This window comes from Heliangelus exortis, chromosome 16 (genome assembly GCF_036169615.1).
Source record: "Heliangelus exortis chromosome 16, bHelExo1.hap1, whole genome shotgun sequence".
In the NCBI taxonomy this organism is placed as follows: domain Eukaryota; kingdom Metazoa; phylum Chordata; class Aves; order Apodiformes; family Trochilidae; genus Heliangelus; species Heliangelus exortis.
Genome location: NC_092437.1, coordinates 3,742,552 through 3,757,697, shown reverse-complemented (window position 1 = coordinate 3,757,697; position 15,146 = coordinate 3,742,552). Strand labels below are relative to the sequence as shown.

Sequence of the window (15,146 nt, the reverse complement as noted above, 5' to 3'; positions counted from 1 at the left end):
GTCTAAGCTGCTGGTTCATGCTCCAGCCTCCTGTGCAGCCTGTGCTTCATTCTGAAGGCAAAGGGTTTTTATTCTTCAAAGTGTCCTTTTGCTACCTGCAGACAAATAGGTTACTCTAGGATGCATGCCACGAGCTGATTTTTGATTCATGAGAGCCTGAACCAACACTGATCATAAGAGAATCACCAGTGATCATAAAATATGAAAGGTTTTTAAGGAGGACTCTACATCATACTGAGGTCTGCAGCAAGCTTTTTGCTTCGGAGCCAGAGGGGCCAAATCCCATTCTAGTTTATTAATGAAAATGTGGCAGTGAGAGCAGGGAGAGGAGAATTTGCCTCTGTGTGTTCAAGGCTACCTAGTGCCACAGAAGCTTTTAGGAAAATGCACCACATTAAGGATAAACACGAGACAATTTTGTTCTCATGCAATTTTCTTGCCAGTGCTTTTTCTTAAGAATCAGTAGGGCTGTCATATAAAATATGCCTTCGTTTGTTCTAATTTAGATTATGCATATTTGTCCTCAGTGAATGATTGATTAAGTGCTCTGATCTTGACTGCTATGTTAGCAGCAGGGTATCTGTGCAAGAGGATTGGAAACCTCATTGGATAAATGGTAGAGATGAAATCCTAGCTGTTAAAGATCTGTGTTGCTTTCTCACAGCCAAGGCAAATGCTGTCTTCTTTTGCAATAACAAACAGGCTTTGTGATGTGTTCCAGGACAGTGCTGAGCCTGCCTGTGTTTTTTTTATGGAGGGGCTTTAAGCTGTCATAATACCATGGCACCAAACTCGGGATGTCACAGAAATCACTGGGAAGTGGGGAGCTCTGAGTTCACTGGATCAGTTGTGATTTACACTGATGGCACCGAAACCAAAATGTGTCTGGCTGACATCTGTGGAGCTGCTCTGATAAAAGCAGCACACGAGCAAAACCAGGGAAAAAGAGAGCTCTGTGCAACTGAGCTCATTCAAGGCATCAAGCATGGTTTAGCAGGACTGCCCCAAATGGAAAAGCTCCTTCAGGGGTTGGTTACCCTGTCAATCTCACTTGAACATCACTGAACCTGAGCTGTGTGTGAATAAATTGTTACCCACAGGAGCTGGGAGATGTTTCCTTGCTTATTTCTATAATCTTCTGTCCCCCTGTTTCTTGTGGGGAATTATATCAAGCTATGTTTTGTCATCTCTTCTTTTGTTTGTAATTATGACTGACAACTGACACAACTAAAGCTTCCTGAGAACACTAAGTTTAAAAAAGAAATAAATGTATTTTGCTTCTCATTAATACATCTTAATTTACATCGTTGATCTATTGCATTGTCTTTGGGGCCCTGTGTTGCTAGGAAGGTGTGGTAAATGAGGACCTTTTTTTTTAAAGCATTTTTTTCTAAAGAAAGCATTTTTTCTGAGGCTTTTCTCAGACATTCTTGGAGGTGTAGAAAAAGCTTTCAAGACCATCAGAATAAATGGGTTGTTTACTCTGATACTTGCAGCCTTGGAAAAAGAAAGAAGAAAGAAGAAAGAAAAGAAAATCCCTATACCTGCTGTCCTCCAAAAAGAGACAGATGAGGTTTGAGCTCAAGAGAAAATATTCCAAAATCTGCTTTCTTCTCACAATAAAGCAGAATAAACCAGAAAAAAAGCTAAACAAAAAGGCAGTGAGCCCAGGGGTGGCAGCAGGACTCAGCAGCATCCTTCTTCTCAGGGGAGGGTTCAACGTTTTGCCAAAAAAAAAAAAAAAAAATAAAAATAAAAGGCAGGTTACAGAAATACCAAAAGAAGGTGGCATATCCTAGAAAAAAGTCTGTTCTGGTGTCACTTCCCATGAGGGGGGTGTCACATTTGCTATTGTCTGTAGGGATTTAATCCCAGACACCAGGGCAAGCAGCAGCGATGGGCGGGGGGGAAGGATCTCAGGTGACTTCTGATGGAATCTCCAGACTTGGCCACTCAACCACAGGCTCTTTCCCGAGGAAAACTGTGGCCTGGAGCCATGTCTGGAAGTGCTAAGCTACGTTAATGATGCTGTGTTATCATCAGGCTGTAATGCTGCCTCCAATGGATGGCACCACTGTGTATGTTCCTGCAGATCAGTTGGTAATTACACTTGGATCCTAAGTAATTACCTTGAGACTTGCACTCTGGTTTAGAAGACAGAAATAACCATGCACTTGCCTGGTCCCACACGTAGCACTTGTGATGTAATTTAATAGCCAGCTGCTAAGATGAAAGGAAAGAGGCATTTCTCCTATATTTATGCCCTTTTAAATTAAACATGGCTGGGTTGGCCTCGGAAAAGCGGAGGGGCCGGCGTGACGCCGCTCGCCTTGTTCCCACTCAAACTCTTCCCTTTTTTTTTTTTTTTTTTTTTCTTGACAAAACAAAATGCTCTGAAGCCAAATAAATATTTATAAGCCCCTCCTGGTGTGTGATTGCTTTGACAAGACAACTCCGGCAGGTCTTGGTTGGCTTTATTCTCTGCCCTATTTAGATTTTTGGCAGGGTGAGCCCAGCCCTCGGAAGGTTGGAGGGTGATGGAGAATTCCCTGGGATCTGGGTGGGGAGTGGATGGACCAACCCATCTCTTGTTGAGGTTTTCCAGGTCACATCTGCCACTGAGTTTCCTCTTTAACCTCCAACCACCAAACACCTGGGCAGCTGTAGCACTGCATTAAGCACCTTTTTCTGATGAGGAACTCCAAGGAGAGGCAGACTGAGCCTGGAGCTGCCCAGAAAAGGCACCATGACTGGAGTTCTCTTGCCCAGCTGTCCATTAGCAAAGATGCAGCTTTTTTTTTTTGCTTTTTCTTTCTCTTTTTTTTCCCATATAGAATTTACATCTTCTGCATTTCCAAATAAGCCTGTGTTTCTGTAAATAGTCTTCTTCCTTCAGGGTGAGTAGCTTATTTTGGTTAGGAAAAGAAGGAGTCTACTGTGATCTCTTTCTTTTGGCAATGTCTGGGTAATCATTGCTCATAATAATGCCATCCCAGATGTTGAAACATCTCCTGTATTAATTTTACCCAGAAGATAATTTCCCTTAGAAATCATGTGCAAATCCCCTGTTCTAATTTAAGAATTAATTCAGTGCACTAAATCTTAGCACTTCATCCTAGAAATGTTTTGCAGTGTCTGTTAACCCTTTGCAACAACAACAAGAAGACCAAAAGGGAGATTTACAGATTTCACTAAGCCTGTTTGAGCTTAGCACCCAATATTTGGAAATCAGGGTCCCCCTTGACACCTAGAGCCTACCTGCTGGAATGATTTCCTTCTTCTCAGAGAACTGCAAATAGGAATTGATTTGTTGTTACAAATATGGGGGGGGGCAAATAAACCAGGACTCCCACTCCATGGTGCCTGGGATTGTCATTCCACCTTTCCCTGGGGCTCTGCCAGATGCTAGGAATGAAAATATGATGATTCCATTATTCACAAGACTTGAAGGCAAAAGAGGAGCTGAATGTCTCAGCTGAACCTGTGTAAGAAATTTATGGGAGAGGTAGGAACATATCATAAGTCTTTTGGGTCCTAAATACATGTCAGCAGTACCTGACCATCCTTCCCTTCCTGGGCTGTCTCATACGTACACAAATACACCCCATCTGCTCCTGGGGTGCTGTGTCCCATGCACCTGATGGGCTTTCTTCATTTTCTTCATTTAATTCAGAATGGAAGCTGCATCCAGCTCCAGACTGAGCATTCTCCTGCCCTCCCACACTGTGACAATCTTAACCCATGGCAGCCTTTGTACTGCAAGGCTTTGACCATCTCTGAAAACAATAAAGAAAATAAAGAGGCCAAATGTAAGAATTTCATCCCAGGGCTGTGAGATCAGAGCACAGCCCAGCACACCTCCTGCCAAGCAGGATGCTTCAAAAGCCACGAATCCTCTGTTTGTCCTGGGGTACCTCTGCTTTGCTTTTTTTGGCCTGATTTCTAGTGGTATTTGGAATACAAAAGAAGGTTAGGGATCAGTATATTTAAGTTTTTTAAAATTATATATATAGAAAGATGCCAGGAACTGGTCTCAGGGATTCTGCAGCTGCACAACTTGCAAATGCACAAACCCACATTTGCAAGATCATGCCACCAACTTGAAAGTGTGCAGTCAGAGGATCACAGGACCCTTTCAGACAGCATTTTTATATGTATCTACAGATGTTTCCTGATTCTTACTGTAACAGCATGAAATTATTATGTCTCAGTGACAGGATCAAGCCAGCTGCCTCATCCAATGCAATGTCATCTTTTGGATTTCTCTGCTTTTAGGGCTGGCAGTTCTTGGGGTTTCTCCCTGCTTGGAGGAGAGCAGCTCACCCATGCTGCAGAGCAGAGGACAGGCCAAGGACCTTCTCCAAAGAGGATTCATTTGGAATTAGCTTTGAAATTATCCTAAGGTGATAATATGTGCTTAGTGCTGGGAGGTGCCAGCGCTTCCACTACCACCTTGTGAACTCCTGGATGATGGAGGAGGGGAGGGATGATGAAATTCCCAAAAAGGAAACAAAAGCAGAAGAGTGGGAAAATCCCATTTTCCTTTCTCAGAGTGACCCACTGTTTGTAGCAGCAGTGGCCATGAGCCTGGCTTTGAAAGGATGCTGGAGTACAAAATCTGGCTGTGGGTTTAAAAAAGGGTAGAATTCACCTACATGGAAATGCTCACAGGTGGTAAATCACACTAGAAAGTCCAGACATTTGTCCCAACATCAGACTGAATGCTATCCTGGCATAAAATAGGACAAATCCAGGGCAACTTTTCTGATTTACACAGCCAAGAGTTCGCAGAGAGCTTCCAAAGTCATGGAAAAAGGAAAGACCATAATGGATCCATCCCAAAGATATTCTGTTTGATGATCCCCTCACTGGGCACTGTTACTTAGTCTTGTCTTCTGCTGCTTGGACTTCATATTTATTCTTTCTCTCTCATTTCACTGCAAGAGGCTGGAAAGGTACTGATGTTTTCTTCTGGCCCTTAAGTCCTGAAACTCAGCACACGGCTACCTGCAGGATGGTTCTGCTGGCCCAGCCACTCCTGGTTTGTGGGGTGGTTATTTTTCCTCCTGATGAATTCACTTGGGAAATCTGCTCCTTGAATTCAAAGCTTTCAGATCAGGATAAATGGAAAATGCATTGCCCAGAGTGTGACACACTGTGGGTGCCAGAAATGTGTGTTATGTGTCCACAGACAGAAGGAGAAAGTTGCTCCTTTATCTCCCAGTTGCTGCTGGAAATTCCTTCTAAAACCCTGGGGTTGCAGCAGCAATGTTTATTTGCAGTGGAATATTGGAGCTGCTTCTGTTTGTCACACCTTGAGTTCTACCAAGCTAAAATCACAGCTTTGTGCTGATTTTGATGAGTAGGGTTTTAACTCCCATGCTCCCAGACTCTGCCCATTCCCTGCAGTCCCAGACCAGTCTCAGCAAGGAAACTGCTTTCCCATGGGCAGAAATTTGGTTTCCTTCCATTTCTTCAACCCCCTCAGCTGTGTTTGCTTCCACAAGACACCCATAACCAAGCCAGGTCCCTTGGCAGCTCAGTCACCCTCCCCAAAACCACCTTTAAAGAGCAGAGCCCAACACAACTCAGCCCCGCTGTGGCAAAAAAGGTGCAAATTTCTCTGTGTGCTCTCTTCTTTCTTCATTTTGTCCTCTCCAGGCAGCTCTCCTTAGTCTTGACATGAATTCTCTATCTGCATCACTGGACATTTTATATTTATCTGCCACAGGTTTATTTCTTGCCCCACTGTAGCTCTGCTGTTAATGTGAGGTCCCTATTTTCAGCTGCCGAGGCGGCTGTCATTTAGGTTTTGTCAAGGAAATGACAAAAAGAGCCAGTAGCAAAGCTGAAATATTTAGAAAGCCTTCCTGGAAAAAAAAAAACAAATCCAAACCCCAAAAAAAAACCCAACCAAAAAAGCCCCTAAAACCTCAGAACTTAAAATATTTTCCTGATGGAAAAGCTAAATGTTGTTTTCCAGCAAATCTCCAGCCCGAATTTCCAGCAGAATCTCAGGATCTTGATCCCCAGAAGGGAACAGTTTGTGGTGTTCCTGCTCATGTTCTGGGGTTGGTTCTGTGGGGTTTTTCTCCTGTTTTCAGAGGGACAGACACATCATTTGGAGTTATTTAGTGATTTGCCACACGACAAGCAAAGAGACAGCTATTCTTACCCAACCCACTGATCTTTCAGGAAGACTTTACATAGAATTTTTGCTTTGCTTTTCTCCTGAGCTGCAGGGCACTATGTTCTCATTCAGGTTGTTCCACATCCAGATCCCAAAGCACCCTGTGGAGCAGGGGACCTGTGTTTCCAACCACCTTTTGCAGCTCATCTGAGCGTGCCAAAGACTTGGTCTCAATAAGAGCTTCCCAACTGGGCAGGATGTGGGAGGCTGATGTGTGGAGAAGATCCAAGACACAAAGGGACAGGAGGTCACTGATGTTTTGGTGGCCTGGGAGGGGTCGTGGTGTCTTCTGGAGCTGGGAGCAGAAGTCCTGTGCAGTTTGCTGGCAGCAGGAAGGGAGAAAATGCCAAGGCAGAAAATGATGCCTGCTGTCAAACCAAAGCACAGTGGGGGCTGAATGACTGCATCTAGGTTTGTCTGTACTCCCATGTGTGCTGCAAAGCCAGCTGGCAAGCAAAAGGAGGGAGGAAAAACCCTGGGAAGATGGGGCAGAAGTGGCTTCTGGGATCCAGGGGCTGTGCAGGGAGAGGGGCAGTGTCCCTGCCCATCACCAAACATTCCTGGGAAATCCTCTTCCCAGGAGCCAGCTCCTAGCTCAGTGTTTTAGCCTTGGCACAACGGAGCATTTCACAGAATCACAGAATCATAGAATTCCTTTTCTCTCTGTTTATTTCCTCTCTCTGTCCCAAGAGAAAAAAAAGTTGGGTTTGATAACTCTGGTTTGATAACTTCCCTTAACTATCAGCTAAATAAAACATGAGCAGTGATCTGCTGTGCTGACTGATGACTCCCTCTGCTGACCCTGGTTTCTTTTTATTGCTTGGCTCGGGCCAGTTCCTTCAAGTCCTGAATCATCAGAACAGAGACCTTGAGGTATTTCAGCCAAATCAATCCCTGGCCCATTGACATATTGCTTTACCTAACCAACCATACAACTTCCCTTTTCCCTGATAATTTCTCAATTAATTGCTTTTCAGCTCTCATTCGTTACAAGGTCAGCCTGTGAGTGGGCTTGTACATTCCCATTCCTGATAAACTCTCCTGGTCCCCTAATCAGAAACGACTGGGATTTTACTTCCATTAACTTATTCATCATCCAGACATTTTCATCTTAGGGAGCTTGACTTTTGATTGTATCAGTGCTATCTTCAATTATTTAAGAAGACTTAAAATTCCCTTCTTACCTCAAAGGGAAATGCACTCAGAACACTGAAAATTGATCATATTGGGCCAGTATCTTTTGGATGCTGGTGTGTGCAAACATGTTAAACAACTCAGGCATGGCTTGAGCATAAGATTTTGTGCCTGATGAACATGTGTGTGCATGGGGCTGATTTTATTAAGATGTCAGGTAGAGGGGAATGACAGTGTGCTGATGACTGCTGGCTTACTAATGCTAAATCACGCCTGCAATTCTGTTCCATGATGTCAAACATTGATTCAGTTTCTGTGGGAAGTTATGCAAATGCCAGAGCCCTTCAATGAGATCTGAAACAGAAATTGCTAGCAAAGAAAAAAAAAAGTTTCCCCCCTTCCTAGCAAGAAATCTTTGGAGAAAATCTTGCAGCTTGCAGCCCTAGGATGGGGGGTGTGTTGGGGTGTATTTTGGACATTCCCCCCAGTCTCATAGGAGCCTTTGGTGTTAGCTGGGAGCCAAATCCTTTGCTTCTGTTGCAACCTTCTGTCTGAGGCTCTGCTTCATCCTTCCAGCAGCTGGTCCAGTCCAAACCAGCAGCCCACTGGTGCAACTTCCTACAGAATGAATCTTTTAGCAGCAGCAGCTGCCTCTGATGCCCAAGGAAATGCTCTCCATCCCAGCTCTGCTCACTGCCCCTCACCAGTCACAGCCAGGAAAAAGTCCCACGAGTCTGTAAGCTTCTCCCAGTAGGAAAACTGGTGACAAAACCTAACAAACTGGCATCAGCTGGGAAATGGTACATTTCTGAGCAGGGTGATGGGACCAGGGAGGATGGATGGAGGTCCTGTCTTGCCCTTTGTCCCAGACTCCATGGAGGATAATGAGATGTTAGTTGACAAAAAAAAAAAACAGTTTGGGGTTGGACTCTATTATTTTCTGAGGTCCCTTCCAACCCCCAGTCTGTGATTCTGTGAAAACCACCTTCCTAGGATGGTGCTGGGACTCTTGTGCATTATCTGAGAGCTTCAGGATGTAAAGAATATCCCCAGAAAGAGGTCAAACTGTATTGACAGACTCTTCAGGAAGAAAAGCTACTTTAATATTGGCAAGACAAGACCTGCTGCATATTAAAAGGAACCTCTCCTCCCAGGAAATACGTGCTCAGGGCTTGGTTCCCTTTCTGCAGGACTCAGGTGATGGTTTTTAAGGCTGAGGATTTCATTGCAGACTACAGAATTATGGCTTTTTCCTGCAGAGCCCTATGCTCCCACTTTTGAGTGCAAATTTTCAGCCTTCTCTCAAAGCCCACATGAACACTGAGAAAGGCTTAAAAAAAAGATGAAAAGCCCAGAAAACTGTAAAAAAAACCTTAGCAATAGGTAGCTCCTTGTGATGAAGGAAAACGCAATAGCAACAAGAGTAGAAACTCAGGAGTGTTGCTTTGTTTTCTTTTCACCCCAAACTGCAATAACTCACCCATCCCACTGGAAAAAAAACATTTTCTGTGCCTTTTCTGGATGCAATGGCACCAAGGCCCTTTCTAAGGTCTCTCTTGCTCCCTGTAAATTATGCACCAGAAGGCATCAACACTTGGAGGACGTGAAGAACTGCAGAGTTCTGTCTCTGCCTGTTGCTAGGATTCCCAGCTTTACCCCACTGCTTCCTGGGGTTTCAGCTCCTATTTTGGCTGTAGGAAAGGAGAAGGTAACCTTGCTGCTTCCAGGCTCTCTGCAGCTCCAGTGCCAACCTTTACAATATTGCTACAGTCTGAGATAAAATCTTAATGCATGATAGTGCCTCGAATCCTACTTTCTTCTGAAAAGGTGAGTCCCCAGTAGTAAATGAAATATTAAACATTATTAAATATGAAACAGCTAAACCTGGATTCCATTAAAATGAATCTTTCATAGTTTTCCTATTGTTTTCTTTTTTTTCCTTTTTTTTTTTTAAACTTCCTTTCTCTTTTTTTTTTTTTTTTTTCCTGGAGAGCTCAGTGATCTTATGAGCGTTTATGTGTCCTTTTAACGACAAAAAAAAAAAAAAATCACAGATAATTTAAATCCATTCTAATCAGCTTAAGTTTAGCTGGAAAACAAATCAAGGCTGGGAAACTCTCTCCTGGTTGCATCCATCTCACTGAACTCTCCAGCAGCCTATATCAAAGGCTCACCTAAAGACACTGCTGTAATTCCTGCTGACACCTGCCACCTATTCAGGAATCTGGTACCCAGTTGCATTCTCTACTTTCATTTAGAATGGCTTTAATCTTCCACTGCAAGCTTAAAAAAAAAACCAAACAAAAAACCCCACCTCTTTTGGAGCTGGTTTTGTGGCTCCTGAAGGTTTTCTGGGATCAAAGTGATCTGGGTGAGTTGGGAGCTGCACACTGGGCACCTACAGGAAGAGCTGCAAGGAAATAACGTTCAGTTTTATGGAGTTGCCATCAGGTAGCAGATAGCACAGCTATTAATCCTGTTGCTATATTTTCTGGCCATAGCATTTCCACCCCAAAATGCATAAATATTGGTGCATCTGTGCAGGTTGGCTGAGTCTCCAGTGCTAAAACCAACAGGGAGATGATGAATTCTCATTAAATGGACTTAGGTCCCTGCATTCAGAACTGAGGCCCTTGCTTTTATTCTCATCTCCTCTGTTTGAACAGGGCTGACAGAAATGATTTCTGACAAAGGAAAAGAGAGCTTGGCCTTGCCAAGAGGTTCCCAGAGCCTGGTCCTCTGGGAAAGCAGCATCCCTGGAGAAAGCTGAGTCTGGTGGGAGCTCACATCTCCAGCATTCACCTGAATTCTTAACTTGCTGTGGTCTCCAAAAAATGCAGGAACTGATTTACCAGTCCACAAACACCCTTTTGGACTGGAAGGCAAGAAATACTGAGGAAGCCAAGCTAAAGTGGCAAAGAAGGTGGAAATCCATGAATTATTCATGACTCCTGATCCATTTTGTGCAAAAAGCCTTCTACCTTGCTTTCCATTTCACTTTCCTCAGGTCCCTTCTGAGGCCCAGCACAGCAAATTTAAATGGATTCTGCTCTGCAGGAGCTCCTGCTCCTGACTCTGCTGCTTCCCCTGCACCCAGCTGGGTTTTGCATCCCCCCCTCCAGGAGATGGAGCAAAGTGGGATGAAAAAAAAGAAGGCAGTTCTGCAGAACCCAATCTCTTCCCTGCTTCAGGTTTTGTTTTTTTTTTTTTTTTGCACCAGTCCACCAGGTTTCTAAAACAAATTTAAAAAAAGAGCAAATTGCACGAGGTTCTTTTCTCTGTTTAAGTGCCAGTGGTTTTCTTTCCTGGGGAGCTCTGACTTCAGCTGGGGTGGCAAGAAAAACCCACCAGCCATGGCCTTCCCACAGCCTGACCAGAAGCAAAAGCTCTTGGCCTGGTTCTGTAAGGGCTTTTTCTGGCTCTTTCTGGCCTGACACCCTTGGGAGGGCGAGGAAAGAAATCCCAACTTTATTATTTCTTGATTGGAATGAGCTGCTGTTGGCCAAGCTCATGTTTTCACCATGAAGATTTCAAATTGCCTCAGAGCACCAGAAAACATGTTGGAAAGCACGATGAAGCTGAAGACACAAACATGTCAGAGTAGTGATCCACATGAGAGCAGATAGATGTGACATTTAGTAATCATCTTTCTTGGACAAAATGGAGCATTGCTGTCATTTTAAGTAAATCTCAGTCAAATTTCTGTCCCTTTACCATAGGGGAAGCAGGAGGCATAAGAGTAAATTTCTCTTTAAAAAATATAAAAAAATCGACCTTGGGAAAAAAAAAAAATAAAATGTTGCCACAATTTAAGGTGTAATACTTCATCCTATCTTGCTGCTGATATCAATATGTCACCCCTAATGTTTACTGATGTTCACTTTATAAATGACTTTTCCAAGCTGTCAGAATATCTGTCACCAGCATCTCTTCCCCCTCTTTGCCTCTCATCCCCTTTAATAAAGATTAATATCTTTGAGGTTAAGTAAAAAGATCAGATACTACGTAAATGACACCATAGGCCTGATATTTAAACAAGATGAACATGTAATTGCTGAGATTATGTGAGCAAATTGGGTAATTCCTACCCTAAATGAACACAGTTGGCTTTTGTGGGGCTCAGTTAATTGAAGTGCACATTGAAATGCAGAAGTTTGGGCTTCTGAAGGGTCACCCACTGAAGAACTGTAGAAGCACAAAGCAAAAATTGGTGAGTTTTGCAGCTCCTCAGCAGCACTAACGTGTTTAAAAGACTTGCAGAATGAGGGTTCTATAAAAATCTGGCACATTAGGTTTCCATATTTATAGACCACCAGTGACTTCTATATTAAACGGTTTCAGTCCATGAGTCCAAACAAGATTTTTCAACCTGTCATTCCCCCAGCTCAGCCTGGGAGATGAAATGCTAAACATGCTCTGTCTGCTTTGTACATCTTCCTTGACAAACACCTGGAGTAATGACTCCAGAATGAAAATAGAGCTGGCAATTTTATGGATGAAGCACAAAACAGTTATTTTAGCTTTGCAATGCTCAGGGTAGTGAGGAGGCTTTTTGCTTTTAAATCACTTGGAAGATGCAGTGGAATAGATGATGGGCTCTTCACCTATACAATGATCCAAGTGGCTGAAGGAAAGGTTGCCTGACCAAGAACTGCAGGATCAGACCAAAATACAGGATTATAGATACCTCTGGACCTCAAACTGCAGGATCAGACCACAAGAGCTGTCTGTAGAGGTCAAACTTAGTTTATTTTCCTGACCACTGCCTTTGCTGTGTACATAGGATGACCTTGTGGTTAAGAGGGGAAGATATGAGGCTCTGAGACTGATTTAGGGTGTCCTGCAGACCTCCCAACCAGGCTGGATGGAGCAGATGAACATAAAATCCTTTCCAGCACAGCCTCCCCTCCAAGCAGGCACCCTTTGCAGAGTTGGAACTGCAATTCCTTCCCTGTCCCTGCAGGGTTAGGACTGGTTGAGGGGCAAATCTCCCACAAAGGCCACTGACAGCAACACACACAACCTGCCAAGTATTGGCAAGCTCCAAAAAAAATAAAATATTAGGTACCCAAAGCTGATTCCTGAAGTGAGGATCACGGATGTCATTTCTTTCCAGTGCCCCAACAAAACTGTTGTGCTCAGAGGAGACTGAAAAAACCTTTTGTTGTATTTTGTAAAAAGGAGGATTTTACACCTGCAATAACCACACAGTGGTTTTATTCCTAGGAACTAGATGATTTTACAATAAAAGAAAAAAAAAAACCCTCTCAGCAACCTTAGCATGGAGAAAAACCCCTTCTAAACATTCCAGGAATATTATAATGTGTCCTCAAATCAACTTAGTGTTCCCTCACACGGATATATATTTGCACTATTTTACTGTACAGCACTGGTTTGCTTGTACATAGAAATGTTTCTTTCAACTCTAACTAACTCAATTCTTCCTGAAGCAGGATCTGAGAGCTGTAAAACCACAAAGAAATTTCACTCTTCAGACTGCAGCAAGCAGAGGTCTGCCTAGCAAAGGCATTATTTTACAAAATGATGGATGTGCATATTTATTTGCTCTGTGACTTCCATGTCAGGTTTGTCAGATCCCCTCAAATTACTACTTAAACCAAGGTTTTGTGTTTGGTTTTTGTTTTTGTTGCTGCTGAAGCCTGCAGGCTCAACATACCTTATAAAAAAATCAAGCTGTAATTTATCTGCTCCATAGATCATGTGTAACAATAATCACTCTGGAGTCTGTGCTGGGTTCTGCTGTCTGCCTTTGTCGGAAGAGATGTATGAAGTGAACAAAAAAAGCTTCTTGGTTTTTCCTGCTCTGTAATAAACCTGAAATATGGAGAGAAGGGAAAGATGTATTTAAATTAAACCGTGGAATCCTGACAAAGAAGGAGGACAGAGAAATAGATGCAGACCCAGACACTTATTCTGCAATGCCACACTATTATTTTTCTTACCAGATGGACCTCTGCAAGTTGTGTGGACTGCATGGTGCCCACAGACAGAGGTTGAACTACTAAAACAATTTTTATCCTGGACTTGGCCTCATCCCAGTGGTGCCTGTGTTAACTTGGGTTTTGCAGGCACAAAAAGCTTGGCCAGCAGAAAAAGGTGTGGACCCCCAGGGGGGGTAATCACAGGCTCTTCCTGCAATAGCTCAGTGATAGTTCACCCTAAATTCTCTGCTCAGTGTTAATTTGGGGAAGGACATGATCACACTTTGGAATTCTTTGTAGATATTAGCAAAAATAAAAGTAATTTTTTAAAAGCTACAATTCTGACATGAACACTCTAAATGTATACAAGTGGAAAAAAGGGAGAAAAACTCCCTGGTGATTGTTGTAGTTTTAATTCCTTCCTACACCCCCCACACCTCTGCGAGGGCAGGAAATAAGATTCAATAATTGAAATATTTTTTATTGCCCTGGGTGGGCAGTTCCTCCCCCAGCTGAACTGTCTTTTCCAAGGCACTGCTCTTCCTGTTTGGTTTTTGCAATACAAAAAGAACACGTGATTTATCTTGCAGATGTTAGGAAAGCACCTCCCCATCTGGGGATGCAAACTGGGTGCAAGATGTTGTGCAGAGGAGCTCGCCAGGGCCAGACGACGAGTCCTTTGTCACCACATGGGTTAATAAACACTGAAATGCTGTCACCACCCCAAGGAAACCAAGCCCTGGGTGAAGATTTCTGGTCCACTGGCCATAGAAATGCAGAAGTGCAGCAGGGCCTTAGCATGAAGAACAGAATGTAATTTTAAAATTAATTAATTCTCTGCAATGCTCTGTGCTGGAGAGACTCAGCCTGGTTCTGCCTGTGGGAGGGGAACCTCCTCCACTCCCCAGCAACAACCTGGGAGAAAACCCATCTTGGGAGGCACTTTCCCCCCCAAAAATGAAGTCCATTTATTTGGCAGCCTGAGCTACAGGGCAGATCCGATTCTGCCTCCAGCTCCCCAAATCCTCTCTCTTGCCTTTATTTTTTTTTTTTTTTTTAATAAAAACTCCACTAAATTGCAGTGGTGGTGTCATTAAGAGATCCAACAGAAGCTTGGAAGAAGAGATTAGCACATAGCAGAGTGACAGGGCTGCTAGGGAGGGGAAAAAATAGACAACATCAGTGCAATGTACCATTAAAAGTATGGAGTGACAGATGCCAGTTGGTCTGTGATGGGGTGATTCAGCTAAATGGTAAACAGAAGGGCCAATTCTGATCTTGCTTATGCCAACATAAACCTTGGGTTGCAGAGGAGCTGCTTCATGTCTCTAGTACCAGAGTGGAGCCCATAAAAGCTGTGACTCAGCCAGATAATCTCTGACAACTGTTAGTGCTGTGGTAAATATGGCATCTTGGCAGGCTGGGAAAGAGACAAAAAAAAAAAACCAAAAAAAAAAAGTTTAATTTCCACACTTCCAAACCAAAATGTTTCAGAATTTTTTTTTTTTGCCCCCTCAAGACAACATTTAAAATCTTGGTAGTAATAATAGAGGTGTTTAAGAAATGTCTGGCTAGGTAAAACTTTTTTTTTTTTTCCAAGTTGGATGAAATATTTTAATTAAGGCCAAATGAATGAAGTCATTGAGCCAAAAGTCATTCCCATAACTCCAGTCTCTCTGGCCTAGACCTGGTGGACACCTTACCCCACCAGGAGTGGTGATGGGGTGCATGAGATGGATGGGGAGAGGTTTTTCCAAGGAGATTTTTGCTAAGAAAACCTTTAGCTTGTCATTTTGCCTCAAAGAAAGGATCCCAGAGCAAACATATGTCACCCTCTTTGTGTGGGCAGTGCAAACACTAACGCAGGACCTAAAAACTGC

At 43.3% G+C, this 15,146-nt stretch overlaps 2 long non-coding RNA genes across 2 annotated transcripts in view; one reads left to right on the top strand and one right to left on the bottom strand.

Moving 5' to 3' along the window:
* Positions 1-15,146, bottom strand: part of LOC139803640 (uncharacterized) — a 235,479-nt gene that overhangs the window by 37,427 nt on the left and 182,906 nt on the right. The window contains exon 4 of the long non-coding RNA XR_011729083.1: positions 9,639-9,734. This is a non-coding gene — a long non-coding RNA (uncharacterized lncRNA). The remainder of the gene's footprint in view (positions 1-9,638; positions 9,735-15,146) is intronic.
* Positions 1-15,146, top strand: part of LOC139803641 (uncharacterized) — an 89,867-nt gene that overhangs the window by 57,248 nt on the left and 17,473 nt on the right. The window lies entirely within an intron of this gene.